The sequence below is a fragment of the Artemia franciscana genome, chromosome 15, assembly GCF_032884065.1.
Source record: "Artemia franciscana chromosome 15, ASM3288406v1, whole genome shotgun sequence".
Lineage (NCBI taxonomy): Eukaryota > Metazoa > Arthropoda > Branchiopoda > Anostraca > Artemiidae > Artemia > Artemia franciscana.
In genome coordinates, this window is record NC_088877.1 from 12,054,093 (window position 1) to 12,072,065 (window position 17,973).

The following is a 17,973-nucleotide window of genomic DNA, read 5'->3' on the forward strand; positions in this document are numbered from 1 at the left end:
TTGTTTTTATGAAATAAAGTAGATGGCGTAGTTGGCCGTAAGTAAAAGCAAATTGAATCCGAAATGTTATTTTTTCCCATATCTTCACCGCCATTCCTTGAAATTAAAAGTAAGTAGACCGAATTTAATTAATTTTAATGTTGTTAGAATTAATTGTGTAAAACGAAGATGAAGGGGTCTTGCAAACGTAAGAGTTGCCTATCAAATATTATTAGCGATTGCAGTGTCGGTGGCCAGTAATGAGTGGTCGTTTAACAAATTAAAGTTAATATTAATGTGCCTCAGATCGATTATGTCCCAGGAGCGACTAAAGGATTTAGTGTTAATGAGTATAAAACTCGAAGCATTAGAAACAATTAATTAGGACAAAATAGTATATAATTTTGGAGACTCTAAAACTAGAAAAGCCAGATTTAAAATAAATGGAAATTTTTTTAATGAATGAAAAATGTGTTAATAAATAAAGATTTGATTAAAATTTGGCCTGAAAATGTTTGGGAGACGGGGGAGGGGGTTATCAAGATTTTGCCGCGGGTGCAAGAGATACCACAGCCGCAACTAAGGTAGAACTACTTATCAACAACACTCTGGAGTTTTGTAGTTTCTCCTATATTTTGTATATTTTTCATATAATGTGTCCCTTTTAAGGTTAGGGATAGTTCTTCATCCCCTGTGCTTAAATAAATCCCTTCCTGTGATACAACATGTAATGTGACATCTGAGTAATCCCTGACTGTGTGTCACATACTAATCATTTCATAATTGGCAGTCACCCTCGAATACCTATTATAGCTGTTGATTAGGTTAAGTACCATCACATATTATAACGTCAAATCTACAATTCGGCACTTGAAAAGTCGATTTAAGTTTTCCTCCCTCCCCCCCTCATAAAGTTACCCTTCCAACCTCCCAATGTCTATTGGAGTATATTTGGACAAAGTGTGCATTACGAGTGCTACGAGGTGCCAGCTGCCTTCGTATTGTGGGGATAATTTTAGTATAATGTGGGGATAATTGTTTTAGTCGAGTTCGGTAATGTTAACTAACAGTACATGGTAACAAGTTTTACGTAAGAAGTTACCCGTGCCAATCGTGACCTAATTTGTACATAAATGATCAACTGGTTTTGGTCAAGCCTTGATAATCTTTTCAAACAATACATGGTAACAAGTTGTAAATAAAGAGTAACCCTTGCGAAAAATAACCTAAATTCTACAAAAAATATCAACTGGCCTTAGTCATGTTTTGGGAATTTTTTCAAACAGTACATGGTACGTAGTTGTAAATAAAGAGTAACCTGGGCCAACACTGACTTAAACTCTCCAAAAATCTAAGCTTGAAAAAAATAAATACAAAAAAAAGTTTTGCATCATGCTGACTACAAAAATATAAAATGTATTATATTATATCATATCATAAAATGTATTTTATTCGAATATAAGAGGAAGTTAAAAAGACTCTTTCCTTGTCTTTTCGGTTTTATTTTGCTTATTATATTTACGGATACAGAAAAATGTTTCAACAACTTTTCTAGCTCAGAGCTAAGGAATCTTGACAACCAACTGATCTCAGTTTGTGTCAAATGTATGAAGATACTAGAAGTCCAAGCTATTGTCTTCCCTTTGAATTGAAAGCTTAAACTAGATTGAATGTTTTATATTCAAGGTAAAATACTCAAAGTAAAAAGGTAAAGGTAAAAATACCCTTTCCTTACCTTTTCGGCTTTATTTTGGATACAGAAGACTGCATGTTTTCTTGCTTACTTTTCAAGGTATCTAATGTTTAAAAGTATAGTAGACATACACATTGCAAACTATAGAGAGAAAATGAATTGGCAGCTCTGTTTTGAAATTTAGATTTCCTGTATTATATTATATTTGAATATAAATTATATTTATTGAATTTATTTTTTAATTTATATTTAGATTTCCAGTATTGTATTATATTTGAATTTAAGAGCAAATTTTGAATTTAAGAGCAAGTTTTGAAACATATGATATAAAGTTCTTTCAGAAGTTATTTGATTTTTTAAAAGTTAAGTTTCGAAACTAGGACATTATACTTAAGAATAAATTTAGGGAAGTCGCCAACTCAAAATTTTAGTATAGAAAAGTCACAGTATCAATTTCACTTTTAGAAAGCCACCCTCAGCTTTTATTCTTAGAAAATCAAGAATTGTACATCTGTGTTTAAAAAAAAAACAAATTTCTCTCTAAAAAAAATGCCTTTACGATATAAAAAATTTAATGCGGGGTAGCAACTTGAAATCTAGAAGAGACACGGAATTTTTTTTTCTCGGTTCCTCAGATGGGTAATTTGAGGATTTGCAGGATTACAATAAAAAAATTGAAAAATTTTTACTTTTCCAGCTAAGATAGTTTTGCGGAAAAAAATTCTTGTAAAACTACTGGTAATTTTAGAAATTTAACAGGGGCTTTTCTACTCGATGCAAGAATCCCCACCCCCAAACAATTTCGAGTTGGTGAGAAAAGCAAACAGCTGTTAAAGCAGTAGTGCAGCACAAATAGTTTAAAAACATGCAAGAAAGCATGTTTCTGGGAGCAAATTATTTGAAATAATCTCTATATGATATTAAATATGATCTGAATTTAAATCAGTAAAACTTATTTTAATAAAGTAAAGCATGACAGTAAATAATCAAAAGGAGATGAAACTATAGTATTTATTAGTGGGCGTTTTTTAGCTGTATTTTTTATTTATTATTAGAGTTACTCTGTTGTCATTGGCAAACCTGATTCTTACTGAACACCAACGATTTTCACTTGACATGCCCAGACCACGCCCACCTCTCCTTCAAACGAATAATAGCAAGAACTTTGTCTTCAATCAAGTGTTTTATTTCGTTTTGCATTAACTATCTGACGTTCCATAAATCCATCTAAAAACAAACCAAGAATTTAATATTCAAAAAGACTTTTATTTTTTCCAGCTGGAGAACTTCAGTGCTTACGATCTGGAGCAGCTGCGGTTGGAGCCTTGAGGAATCGTTTTATGATCGGTGTAACTGACTCTGAAATTCAAAATTATGTGGAATCCATGGTAGAATCAAGTTTATGCTCCTTATCTACAAGATTATATGATGGATTTCAATATTTCACTAATGGAATACTCTGATTCATAACGATAATCTGATGCGTTTTCAGAAAAGTGACTTGGGACCAACTTAGGCTTGTACTAGTCGTCTTGGTTTTGATAAGATTTGTGCTGTGATCTTCGTTTCTACTGAAAGCTATTTATATCTACTAACGAACAAATAAAAGACTCTTGCAGTAGTTTTTAATGCTGGATAGAAAGCTCCACTGTGTCTACTAAGGAATATATAGTGTGGTATTTTTTTTGCAATCAAAAATTGATGGCAGTGTAAAACTCATAATGACTTAATATAAATAATTGTATTAAGTAAATTATTAATTAGGTAGAAATTACGTAGGTAATTATAATAATTAATTCGTAAATATTGTATTAAGAAAGACCCTAAATGAATCAAACTGTAATACATTAGTATAGTATATTTGACAGAAAGAAAGCACAGGGCCGAGACCGCAAGAGAAAAGGAAAAGCAAAAAACATACAAAAAAAAAATAATTAAAAGAGTCAATTTAGCAATTGAATAGGTTGATTAAAACAAGAAAACACTCTCTCCCTCAATAGACAGCACACATCTTCCTCCATTGCAGGCCAGTACAGAGGTCTGGCATTTGAGGGAGAAAGCTTCTGGGTTCTTTTAATAGAAACATTTTCTAACCTTTTCTTGATGTGCAATAATAAGGCTAACATAAACTGAAAAAAATCGTATATACCAGAAACGTACTTAGCAATGTACTAACGTATGAAAAGGGCATAAAAAGTAAAGCATAAAAGGGTGCGTTAAAAGCCACGTAAGAGTAACGTACTTTGAAGACGGTTTTCTATAGGAAAAAAAAATACATATGACCTAGATTAGATCTGACACCCTTTATGGTCTTGCTTTTACCCTGTCCTCTGATTTCATCCTTAGTTTCAAAAATTAAAAATCGCTTGTATTAAATTGTATGCTTTAAATTGCAATCCATTTCCTACTAAATGAAACTTTAAAATATTTTACCCTGAGAATTTTTTTCGGCTGCCTAAACTAACGATGGTAGTTTTTAATCCCTGATGATTATGAGGAAAATAGAAACTAATACGAGTTAGAGTGCATGCCAGAACCCAAGTATACTCATCCTTAATTTTTTTTTGTCGTCTTAATCCTAAAAAGGCTTAATACTAAAAGTTCCACTCCACATGTGATAATGTCAGGCAAAAGTTGTTTTGCCTGAAATTTTGAGCTACAAAATATTGTTTTGTTATCTGGTGGTTTCGAACACAAATAATTACAAATAATTAATTGTACTTATTGCATTTATCCTTTGTAACATATTCTTTTCCCCATGGTGGCTATACACAGGACTATTGTCAACAGAGCATTGAATAGAGAAAACAAGAAAAAACGAAAAAACCGAAAATTTTCATTTTCGAAAATACAAAAAGAAACATTTTTCAATGAAAACATTTAAAAGAAATATTCTTCAATTCACAATTCAATAAAATTTAGAGAAGTTGGGTCAGATTTATTTTTCAAAATTTAGGCGAGGGATCAAATTTTCATTCTTGAAAATACCCAAAAAAAATTTCAGTGAGAACATTTAAAAAGACGTTTTTCAGTTCAAAATTCCATAAAATTTAGAGAAGATGGGTCAAATACATTTTCAAAAATTTAGGCGAGGGAATAAATTTTCATTCTTGAAAATACCAAAAAACTCTTTTCAATGAGAAAATCTAAAAAAGACATTTTTCAATTCATAATTCATATAAAATTTAGAAAAGGTGGACCAAATATATTTTACAAAATTTAGACGAGAGAGCTAATTTTCATTTTTGAAAATACAAATAAACACTTTTCAATGAAGACATCTAAAAAAGACATTTTTTCAAAATCTGGGGAGTTTGGCGAAAAAATTAAGGTGGCGCAGCTCCTTCCTTTATTGACGCCACTGGCGACATGGTTAATAGAAACTCAGTACATCTTCCTCTAAACATTGAAATAATTAAATATTTTGTTTTGATTTCCATTGTGTATCTTTGTCAAATTTAATCTTTTGGTATATTTTTTTCTGCCTTTAAAAAGTTATTTGTCATTTTGCTTTTTGAGTTTTGATGGCTGTAACTTCCAGTTCGATTTATTTTCTCGTATGTATTTATTTTACTAATGACGTGTTTCCCCACGATCCTATTGATCAATCATATTAATGGTTATGGCTGCGGTAATTAGGAATGTGGAATTTCTAATTCAATTTAAAAAAAATAGTAATGTGGCAATTCTTGCAGAAGTGTTGCAAAAATGTACAGTCGAAGTCCTCAAACTAAACAAGGTCAGTCGAATGGCTGAATTTATGTTCAAATATTTCAAGACATTCACAAGTTTCTATCATTGTGAAACTCCTGAAAGTGCACCGTGAAACATATGATATTGCGACATGCACCGATAGGACAAAGTACTTATATATTTGTCAGACTTGAACCATTCTATTCACTGGAACAGAATCGGAATATTAATTATTCTTGTTCTTAGACATTGGTCTAAATTTGTTTTAGAAAATAAAACACCACTATTTTCGCACAGTTTTCTACCTATTTCTTTATCTAAAAAGATGCAAAGAAAATTTTTAAATATAATTTGGTAGATAAATATTGATGAATTTCAGTTGTCGAATTAGCGAAAAATTTTTTTTTTAGATATTGGAACCGGTCTAGAAAAATATAAAAACTCGCATAGTGAAAACTAACCTTTAATTTTTTTTTTTTTTTTTTTGCATACCCAGAAATAGTAGAGAAACAGAGCTTTAAGTATCAGGATAATTTTGCCGTCTTAGAAACCTAAAAAATAATTTGTTATATAAAGTTTTCCCTTAATAGCAATCTAAAAACCCGAATTATAACTTGTGTTTTTGCTATCATAAAATTTATACTATACAAGGGTTTTCTGATTTGTCGCAGCCCAGCCCTTCGAGTCACCCTGTAATGAGCAAGGCCGTATTCAGAATTGTTGTTTGGGGATCAATTTTTTTCGGATGGAGAGGGTAAAAAATGCATCAAATAATTGATTATGAGAACTTTTGCTACGTTTTTACGAGTCGGACAGTTTCTTTTTTTTTTGGGGGGGGGGGGGGGTTCAAGCCTCTATACCCCTGGATACGGTCTTGATAATGAGTAAGAGTTTGACAGACTTCTTTTCATTTTTTCTTAGGAGTCAAAAAAGTGTCTTGTATCTCATTCATTATTTCAGTTAATTATATCTTCCTATTTCAATGCTTATTGTATATGTACTTTTAGACTTATTACTGTGTTCTTATTGATTTTGTAACTGTTATCGTAGGACGGTTATCTTCAAGGGGGCTATACTTCACGCTGTCTAAATAAATCTAGAAAAGTTTAAAAACTATTATGGGTTCTTGAAGGGGCTAATGCCCAAATAGTACGTTTTTGGGTTTAAATAGCTTTTCAAAGAATTGAGTGAAGGTTTTCCTGGACTCTGAATTTTCAATAATTTTTCTTTGCTGTATAATTAAATTTAGCTATTTCTGTAGTATATTTCGGCGTTGGTGGCTAAACAGAATTATTTCTCTAATATAAACAAAAAATAAAACTAAGGGAAGAATCAAATATAAGAGAACCATTTGAGAATAATCATGTTGGTATTTTGAGACTCTGAATATTTGGTGGTTTTATTAGATGAACGCTTATTTGAGCATGAATCTAATAAAATGATTGAACTATTGGATATCAAAAGTTAAAATCTCTCATAATTTGAGACAAGTCCCCAACCATCCAGTCTTAGTGGTATTCCTAGAAGTTCCATTATAATAACTAAATTTAAAAAGCATTTAATCATAATCTTTTTGTAAAATGAATATCCCCAAGAAAAAGTTTTAGCGCTTTAAATAGTTTATTATTTTGTTACCCTCTTTGCTAAAGTTTTCTGACTAAGGGTGCCTTCCAGAAGCCATTTATCATTAATTACAACCGACTAGTGGTATTAAATATGTCCAAGGCTATATCCAGGACTTTTTTCGGGTTAGGGGGGGGGGGTAAGTAAAAAAGCCTTTAAAAAACGCATCCATTTCTTACATTTGTTAACATTGTTATTCGTTCTGCGCTTTTTATGCAAAAGTTTATCAGATTCTTAAATTAACTAGTATTTTGGAACGCAAATTGTAATTAATAATTAATTTTCATAAGTGGTAATTGGCTTTTGGGATACACTCTGAATATCTTCTATTTTTACACGGTTATAGCTTTTCCAATCCAGTCCGTGCCTTTGATTTCTTCTCCTGTTTTATTTCAGTGCCAAGTTCTTGTTTCTTTTTTGTATTTTTTTTTGTAAAAGTTGTTGTTTTTTGTTTTTTTTTAAACCACGTATGTCGTGTAAAATTATATACAAAACTCAATTATTTGCTTTGGGCTTTTTTTTAGGTCTCTTGCTAATTCTTTAGTTTTTACGTGCTAAGGGTAGGACACTTACATAATAAAAAAAAGACAGGGTTCGGTCCATATTGCAATGTTAAGAAGGAGTCGGTTATTAGGTATGGCTTAAAGCTGTTCGTAGTAAAGGTACTGTATTTATGAAGATGGCGTTGCCGTATCTTATTAAACAATCAATTTATTTAAACGATCAGTTCCTATTTGTTAATTAAATAAAAAAAAAACAACTTTTTTTAACGGAAAATAAGGAGCGACATTAAAACTTAAAACGAACAAAAATTACTTCGTATATGAAAGGGGCTGCTTCCTCATCAACACCTCGCTCTTTACGCTAAAGTTTTTACTGTTTTTAAAAGTAAAGTTAAGAGAAAAAGTCAAACTTTAGCGAAATTACTTCGTATATGAAAAAGGCTGCTTCCTCATCAACACCCCGCTCTTTACGCTAAAGTTTGACTCTTTCTCTTAATTTCTTAACTTTCTCTTAACTTTTTAAAAATGTAAAAAACTTTAGCGTAAAGAGTGGGGCGTTGATGAGGAAGCAGCCCCTTTCATATACGAAGTAATTTCTATTCGTTTTAAGTTTTAATGTCGCTCCTTACTTTCCGTTAAAAAAAACTTGTTTTTTTTTTTTAATTTTTGAACGTTTTTGAATCAATGCATGTTTCGATTTTGCCTCTCCGCAAATGAATAATTAAAACGAAATATGCATATTTATTTTTTTGGCCAAATGGCTTTCTCATAGTTTTGACTGAATGATTTTGAGAAAAAAAGAAGCGGGGGAGGAGGCCTAGTTGCCCTCCGATTTTTTGGTTACTTAAAAAGGCAACTAGAACTTTTAATATTTTACAAATATTTTTATCAGTAAAGGATATACGTAACTTAAAAATTAGCTTACGTAACGAAATTCTGTGTTCATGTTTTTATTACGTATATGAAGGGGTTTACACCTCGTCTGTACCTCGCTCTTTACACAAGAGCTTAAATTTTGTCCCAATTTCTTAAGAATGATCCCTGAATCACAAAAGTCGTAGAATAAATAGTTGATATTACTAAAAATACTTTAGCGTAAAGAGCGAGGTATTAGGAGGAGGTGAGCCCATCATATGCGTAATAATTTCTGTTCGTTTTAAGTTTTAATGCTTCTCCTTACTTTCAGTTGAAAACTTTTTCATATTTATTTTTCATTGTTTTTTTTTAAATAATGCTAGAAAATCCTGCACTCCCTTCATGAAAATTTTCTTCCCTCATGACAAATTCCTCCGAGGAAAGTTCCCCGACATATCCCCCTCTTATTACCCCCCCAACCTAAAAATCCTCCTGAAAACGTGTTTACACTTCCAAATAACCATTACTATATGCAAGCACTGGTCTAAGTTTGTAACTTGTGGCCCCTCCCACGGGGACTTTGGGGAGTAAGTAGTCCCCAAAGACATAGTTATCAGGTTTTTGACTACGTTGAATAAAATGGCTATCTCAGAATTTTGATTTGGTGACTTTGGGAAAATAATTAGCATGAGAGGGAGCTTAGGGGCCCTCCAATTTTTTTGTTCACTTAAAAAGGGAACTAAAACTTTTCATTTCTATTAGAATGAGCCCTCTCGCAAGATTCTAGGACCACTAGGTCGATACGATCACCCCTGGAAAAATAACAAAAAAAAACGAATCCGTGATCTGCCTTCTGGAAAAAAATACAAATCTATTAGAGTCAAGTACTTGAGCGATGGGATGTTGTTTGCCTTGTTGAGACGTGGAATTCTCTAGATAATTTCTCATCATCTGAAGATTTCGATGTTTCTGAGTGCAGGAGAAAAGTTTTGGCCGATGGTAGATACTATAGAGGAGTATCGGCGCTTGTAAGGAAGGGCGTATTTAATTTATTTCATAGGCTAGAAATTGAGTCTGAAAATCTATTATGGTTAATATTATCAGTTAAAAATGTTCACCATGTTGTGTTGGTTGATTATTTGCCCCGAATAATAGTCCTTATAGCCGTGAAGATACATGAGAATTGATTGAAAATGAAACCCAGATGTATAAAAGAATGTACCCTTTCCGTAATTTTGTTTTTCTAGGGGACTTCAATGCATATACTAGTGAAGAGGACGAGTTGCAAGTTGATGACACCCTTGTAAGTGAACCAGGTCAGAATGTCTGTTTGGAGAATGAATGTGAGTATTTTTTTTCCTATTAAGAAAAGTAGGGATTGGTCCCGGGAAATAAATAGATGGAGTAGGAATTTATTAAACATTTTGTAAAGAGGAAGGGTCACTAATTATGAACGGAAGGTAGGGAGGAGATTTTGGTATTGGTGATTTTACGTGTTATAGTGGGCTTAGCCTGATTTTAATTGATTATATTTTATGTCTCTACCCCTGGCGGTGGACCTTAGGGTCCTAGAGCTGATGGGATCTGACCATTTGCCAATGATTATTATGCTGAGATCGTGTATTCAATTCTCTGAAAGGGCAAGGGGATGTCTACGTGTGAGGAAGGGATCCTTAAACCAGTTTAATTAGCAAAGGAGAAAGAAAAACTGGTTAAAATGGAACTTCAAAGTGAGGAATTCCAGAATGATTGCCATTCGATTTTGAATTTTTCAGAACCAGCTGAATTGAATCAAGTTTTTACGGTAATTACAGATAGAATCTATGAGAGAGTCAAGCCTTTAGCTCAGGATAGGAAACATCCGACCAGAAAAAATGAGGTTTTTTTTAGGCATGTAGGCAGAAAAGGAAAGAGGTAGTTAGGGTTCTCAGGCTACTTAAAGCAACTGACCCATTGGATCAGGAAACAAATTTGCGCAGGCTAGCTGAATATAGGAAATTAAGGTTAGATTGTAATATGGCTGGAAGAATTAAAAAGAGAGAGAGGCAGCTGAAGACCAATGAGGAAATTATGAGACCTTTGTGGCCTTTCGGAGATGTGGAATGAAGGAAAATGACCAATGGGTGAAGGCGTGTCAGTATGGAAGGAAGTCAAGCAAACCCTAAATGACCAAGAAATCCAAGAGTGGCAAGCTCATAAGGACCAATCTATGTCTTCGAGGATCACTCCCAAGCTAAATACTGTAAGGGGGAAGAGGTTTATTTTGAATTTCGGTTGAATAAAGAGGATTTGAGGGTATAGTTTGGATTTAGGTGAGAGAAGGAAATTTTGGGATAGTTTAGGTTGGCGGCTGGTCCCAATTTTTGCCCTATATGTGGATGCGTGAATAAAAACTTATTTCATTTTGTATCCGAGTGTGAAGAGCTGTCTGGGTTGGGGAGTGAATGTTTTGGACGATTGTTTGGGAGTGAATGGTGGTGAAATGAGCGGATGGCTGAGAAGAACGCATGTGCTATTAAACAGTTGTATAAGTTTCTTCGTTTAGAGAATAATTTTTGAGGGGATAGCTTGTTACAGTTTTTAGGTTTTGAATTATATTATTATTGGTGTTTGTTGGTTAATATGTTGGACATTGGTGTGTTGCTTTTTTATTTCTTTTTTTCTTGTCTTTTGTTTTTCTTTTTTCTTTTTCTTTTTTTGATCTATATTATCTAAAGTTGTATTTTGTTCCTGAACTTTGTTTGCAGACTGTATTGCGTGATACTATGGCCCCTAGGCTTTTTGCAATAAACCTTATCTTATCACAAATACAGAAGAGAGAATAATGAGGACTTTTTTTCCCAAGTCAGTGAACGAACAAAACGAACAAAATATATATATGTTGGGAGTGAAAGGGGGATCTTAATGAAAATCAAATCATCAGATTCAGTGTATTAGAAGCATTCTATTGTAGAAGCATCTAGCTGCCATCTGCAAAAATGTGGAATTTTGTATTCTTTATCAGAAAAAAAGATCAAGGATTTGTTGTTTTTCTTTGTTGTTTTTTTTCCAGGGGTGATCGCATCGAAACAATAGTCCTAGAATATAGGGAAATATAGGGATGGAAATTAAAAGCTCAAATGTTTTTTTTAAGTTGCCGAAAATGGAGGGCAACTAGACCCCCTTTCAGTCCCAACCCCAATCTTTCCTAAAAGTCGTTTTATCTAAATTTTGAGACAGCCATTTTGTTCAACATAGCTGATAGGTCCAAGAACTATGCCTTTGGAGATAAAATGATCATCCGCAGCCCCTAGGAAAATATTTTCTGGAGAGAGCTTGAACTTCTAATATAGGGCTCTCGGATACGCTGAATCTGATGATGTGATTTTCAGTAAGACCCTTGACATTTAGGGAGTGTTTGTTCTCTTTTAAAAATAGAAATCAATAGTAAACGAAAACTCTAAAAAACGGATATTTTAATAACAATAGACGCATCGAAAAAATCAAATCGTCATTTTGATTCCAAATTTGCAGGATTCATCAAGTTTAGTGTTATCTATTAAAAATTATGAACCTTAGAATATTTGTCGGATTTTTGAAGTTGATCTGAAAAATAAGATTCTGAAGTTGACAAGAAAAATAAAAATTAATGTTATTCCCGAAAGATTCTATAACTGCTCTTTGACAATCTCAATACACTTACATTCTTTTTATTTATTTAAATTGTAAGAACAGAAGCAGTAATAGTAGTATCTCCAAACGTTTCAACTTAATGCCCCCAGTCGTTCTCGATATATTGCTGAGGTGTCTTGTTGACAACCACTTAACACAATGCCTTTTGTAAAAACAATATTAAGTTTTAAAGCATAATGGGCCAATTGTATATTTATGGAAGTTGACATGCCTAATATCCCCAAAATCATGCTTGTTTTACCCTTTTATTATGCTGAACAAAATGGCCGTTTCAAAATTTTGACCGGATGCGTTTGGAAAATAAATGACATTGAGAGATGGGCAGCTTGGCCTCCAATCTATTATTACTATTAAAAAGGATACCATACACTCGTGCTATAATTGGAGTGCCAGGGGGTGGACTTTCCCCTTCATATATCTAGTTAGAACATTTAAAAGAAGTAAAAACGAACGAAACACATTTTAGACTCATATTTATAAAGTTATTTTGCATATATAGGATTATATTACATATACGCCAATGTGACAGCTTAGATGCATATATTTTGAAGAATTTAGTTTAACATCCCCCTCCTCCTCAGCATTCCCTGATGGATATAATACTAATATGGAATTCCCCACATGTATCCCGGAGAGTTCTAAAGTCTTAGGTAGACAGGGCAAAGGAAACCATAATGAAGACGAAATATTTGAAAAATAAGTTGTATTGATTCGCAACACCAAAATCTAAACGTCAAGTTTGTCTGTATCTCCTACAATCTGCCAACCAATATGGAATCTTTTTATTAATTAAATAAAAAAAAGTTTTTTTTAACGGAAAGTTAGGAGAAACAATAAAACTTAAAACGAACAGAAATTTACTTCGTATATGAAAGGGGCTGCTTCCTCATCAACGCCCCGCTCTTTACGCTAAAGTGTGACTCTTTCTATTAACTCTACTTCTTAAAACAGTAAAAAACTTTAGCGTAAAGAGCAGGATGTTGATGAGGAAGCAGCCCCTTTCATATACGAAGTAATTTCTGTTCGTTTTAAGTTTTAATGTCGCTCCTTGCTTTCCGTTAATAAAACTTTGTTTTGTTTTTTTAAATTTAATTTCTGAACGTTTTTGAATCTATGCATGTTTTGATTTTGGCTCTCCGCAGATGAATAATTAAAATGAAATTTGTATATTTATTTTTTGGCTAAATGGCTTTCTCATAGTTTTGATCGAATGATTTTGAGAAAAAAAAGGAGTGGGAGAGGAGGCCTAGTTGCCCTCCGATTTTTTGGTTACTTAAAAAGGCAACTAGAACTTTTAATTTTTTACTAGTAAATATGTTTTTATTTGTAAAAAATATGCGTAACCTACAAATTAGCTTACGTCACGAACTTCTGTATTCTCATGTTTTTATTACGTATATGAGGGGGTTCACCCCCTTGTTAGTACCTCGCTCTTTACACTGAAGCTTAAATGTTGTCCCAATTTCTTAAGAATGACCCCTGAATCACAAAAGTCGTAGAATAAATAGTTGATATTACTAAAAATACTTTAGCGTAAAGAGCGAGATATTAGGAGGAGGTGAGGCCATCATATACGTAATAATTTCTGTTTGTTTTAAGTTTTAATGCTGCTCCTTACTTTCAGTTGAAATTTTTTTTCATATTTATTTTTTCATTATTTTTTTTTTAAATAATACTGAAAAACCCTGCGCTGCCTTCATGGAAATTTTCTTCCCCCATGACAAATTCCTCCAAGGAAAGTTCGAAAGTTCCCCTAATACATCCCACTCTTCTCAACCCCTCCCCCATCCAAAAAATCCCCCTGAAAACATCTGTACACTTCTAAATAACCATTACTATATGTAAGCACTGGTTAAAGTTTGTAACTAGTAGCCCCACTCACGGGGACTGTGGGTGAGTAAGTTGTCCCCAAAGACATAGTTATAAAGTTTTTCAACTCCGTTGAATAAAATGGCTATCTCAGAATTTTGATCCAGTGATTTTGGGAAAATGATTAGTGTGGGACGGGGCCTAGTTGCCCTCCAGATTTTTGTTCACTTAAAGGGCACTAGAACTTTTCATTTACGTTAGAATGAGCCCTCTTGCAAAATTCTAGGACCACTGGGTTGATACGATCACTCCTGAAAAAAAAAAAAAAAAAAAAAAAAAAAAAAAAAAAAAAAAAAAAAAAAAAACACGCATCCGTGATCTGCCTTCTGGCAAAAAATACAAAATTCTACGTTTTTGTAAATAGGAGCTTGATACTTCTATAACAGGGCTCTCTGATACACTGAATATCATGGTGTGATTTTCGTTAAGATTCTATGACTTTTAGGGGTTGTTTCCCCAAATTTTCTAAAATAAGGCAAATTTTCTCAGGCTCATAACTTTCGATGCTTAAGACTAAACTTGATGAAACTTATATATTTAAAATCAGCATTAAAATTCGATTCTTTTTATGTAGCGGTTGGTATCAAAATCCTAATTTTTAGAGTTTTGGTTACTGTTGAGCCGGGTCACTCCTTGCTACAGTTCATTACCACGAACTGTTTAATTACAAAAGCCACTAGACGCAACAATCTTGTTGGAAATATTGTTTAACAGCAATTTTGTTTAATACTAACAACGTTGATGGATCCCCCTTTCATGGCTGTAATGAAAAAAAAAAAAACAGGTAAGATGCCTAGGTCATGTTTACAGTCATTTAGTTTTTTTTATTTTAATTTATTTTGAAATTATATCTTTTCAACTATTGATTCCTAATGGAAATTTGTGAAACCATAAAATGAAAATTAGTACATTTTTAATTATTCCTTCATACATATCCAGGAATTAGGGGGGGGGGGGTAGAATGGCACTGAGACAAGTCTTCACGGTAGAATAGCATTAAACGTTTTGATTATACCTATTTTGTTTGTAATCTTAATCTTCATTCCAACCGAGATAATATTATTTCATTTTTGAACTGTCCATTGATATAAATATAATCTCAAGTCTGTTGTTGACTATGCTAAGAAGTGTATATACATCAGCCATTATTAAAGAAAGTGAGTGTATTATTAGGAAAATTACCATTTTCGTTACCGTGCGATAGCGCAGCGGTTATGGCCGTACTCTCCAACAGTTGGTGAATAGGTTCAATCCCGCCTGTCGCACGAAAATTTATCTTTTAACATTTCATCATAATTTTTTCCCCATCTGTCGAATAAAGTTTGTTTATCTCTGTTTCTGCTTGGTCAATACAGTTTTATTCTTCAAAATAAATAAGCACAAGTTGCATCACGATTGCGCCACGATATGACACTTTTAAATTTATTTAAAAGTGTTTTTTATTTTAAACTTTTAAATTTACTATCAAGTTTTACTTTTATACTATTTAAAATTTATTTAAAATAATATTTTACTTTTATCTAGCTGCTACGATATCAGATTTTTGGGCTAATATTTCGACTTGGAGTAGAAAATGTATGAAAACTTCACTTTCCTATGGCTACATATATTTTGTCATTATTGAAAGGTAACACTTATTAATATTTTTGTTTTTTTAAAGGAGCCTTCTCCTGATAATCTAGGGCCATGGGTTTGAGTAAGTTACTTTTCTTGGTAATGCATTAGTCTGTCCACGAGTCTTTAATCTCTCTCTCTCTCTTTATCTCTTTCTTTCTTCTCTCTCTCTCTCTTCTCTCTCTCTCTCTCTCTCTCTTTCTCTTTCTCTTTCTCTCCATCTCCCTCTCTTTCTCTACTAATAGAATTAATTTCTTAATTCTTCATCCATTCCTCTCTTCATCTCCTTATCCTGCTCTAAGCCTGTATCCATTGTGAGTGCTGGATGTATGCCCCCCCCCCAAAAAAAAAACTGTATCTGGTTCCTACAAAAGCAAAAAAAGCACATACAATCAAATTTTTATTGTGTTTTAAAATTTTTCGTTGAGATAACCCTCCCCCCTTCAAACAGAAGTCCTGGTTGCGGCCCTATACCACCTCATGCTTTTTCTTTTGCTTTCGTTCTTTTCAGTCCCTATCCCCCTTGTGACTTTTTTCTTCTATTTATTTATGCAGCTCCTCGTTGTTAAACAGAAATCTCTTTTTTCAGGTTCAACAACAATATTTTGTTGGATAATGAAGGTCATCTGACCCACATCGATATCGGATATATGCTGTCTTCGTAACCGACAAATTTAAATTTCGAATCCTGACCCTTAAAACTAACTCAAGAAATGGTCGACGTTATGCGTGGCAAAGACATATGTAAAAGATAATATATATATATATATATATATATATATATATATATATATATATATATATATATATATATATATATATATATATATATATATATATATATATATATATATATATATATATATATATATATATGATATATATATATATCAGAAAATATGAGCTTGGTTAGAAATGTTGCCGAAACGGGCCCTAAATTAAGGTACGCCAGGGACCCCTTCCTTAGATATCCTAGCTTGAACGACTTTGATTTGACTCATTTTAAAAAGGAGATGGCATAAAAAAGATTTTTTAGGGAATATATTAATCTCCAAAATTAAAAATGGAACTCTATGTAACAACAGGATCCTGGTTTTATTGATTAAATTTCAGAATCAGATCTTAGTTTTTGCCGCATCATACTAAGTGACCTTCGCATTGCGATGAACAACGGTATCAGTTTAAGAAAGTTTAGTGGTTTGGGTGGGGGGACAAAATGTTTTTTTTTTAAATCTAGGAGACGGTAAATTTGTCATTTTTTCAGTTTATTTACAAAACATAAGAAAATGTTAGCTTGGTTAGAAAGGTTTAAATGAAGAGGCCATTTGTTTTGAAAATTTGGATTTTTTTTAATTGGGAAAAAATATTTCTGGGAATTTGGTTTCGAAATTATTCCAATCCCCGCCCCAAAAGAGCATCTTCCATTTTCTTGGGGGAAATCTATAAAAAGATTCCACAATTTTCTTGTATTTGTTGTTTAAGTCATACCTTAGATGAAATAGTAGTTATTTCAGTAGAAAATTTATGTTAGACAGGGGATGGAGGCTAATCAAGATTTTGCCGTGGGCGCAAGAGATACCACAGCCGCAACTAAGGTAGAACTACTTATCAACAACGCTCTGGAGTTTCGTAGTTTCTCCTACATTTTGTATATTTTTCATATAGTGTCCTTTATAAGTTTTGGAATAGTTCCTCATTTCTTTTGTTTGAATAAATCCCTTCCTGTGATGCACTGTGTAATGTGACATCTGAGTAGTCCCTGACTGTGTGTTACAAACTAATCATTTCATAGTTGGCAGTCACCCCCAAATACGTATTATAGCTGTTAGTTATGAGGTTAGGTGCCATCATTTATTGTAATGTCAAATCTACAATTCGGCACCTAAAAAGACAGTGTAAGTTACCCTCCCGCTTCACAAAGTTACCCCTCTAACCTCCAAATATATTATTGGAGTATATTTAGACAAAGTATGTATTACGAGTACTGCGAGGTGACAGATACCCTTGTATTGTGAAAATAATTTTATTTTAACTAAATACCACATTCATATGCTAATCTGCTCGGGAGGATAGGCATCCTGTATGAATAAGGTATTTCAACTTGCTTTAGTCAAGTTTCGGTAATGCTATAAGACGGCATATGGTAACGAGTTGTAAGTAAGCAGTAACCCTTGTCATTAGTGATCTAAACCCCAGAAAAATTTGTCAATTGGTTTTGGTTAAGTTTCGGTAATGTCATCAAACAGCACATGGTAAAGAGTTGTACGCAAATAGTAACCCGTGCCAATCGTGAGCTAATTTATACAAAATTGATTAACGGGGTCCAGCCTTGATAATCTTTTCAAACAATACATGGTAACGAGTTGTAAATAAAGAGTATCCCTTGCAAAACATGACCTAAATTCTGCAAAAAACTATCATCCAGTTTTATTCATATTCTGGCAATTTTTTCAAACATTACATGGCTCTTAG

General features: G+C 32.9%; 1 protein-coding gene across 4 annotated transcripts in view; it reads left to right on the forward strand.

The window, feature by feature from the left end:
* LOC136036051 (phosphatidylinositol 4-kinase beta-like) overlaps window positions 1-7,487 on the forward strand; it is a 206,082-nt gene extending 198,595 nt beyond the window's left edge. For all 4 annotated transcript variants that reach the window (XR_010619617.1, XR_010619618.1, XR_010619616.1 and 1 more), the window contains one exon: window positions 5,348-7,487. The gene's annotated coding sequence lies outside the window, so the exon portion shown is untranslated. The remainder of the gene's footprint in view (window positions 1-5,347) is intronic.
* The last annotated feature ends 10,486 nt before the right edge of the window (window positions 7,488-17,973 follow it).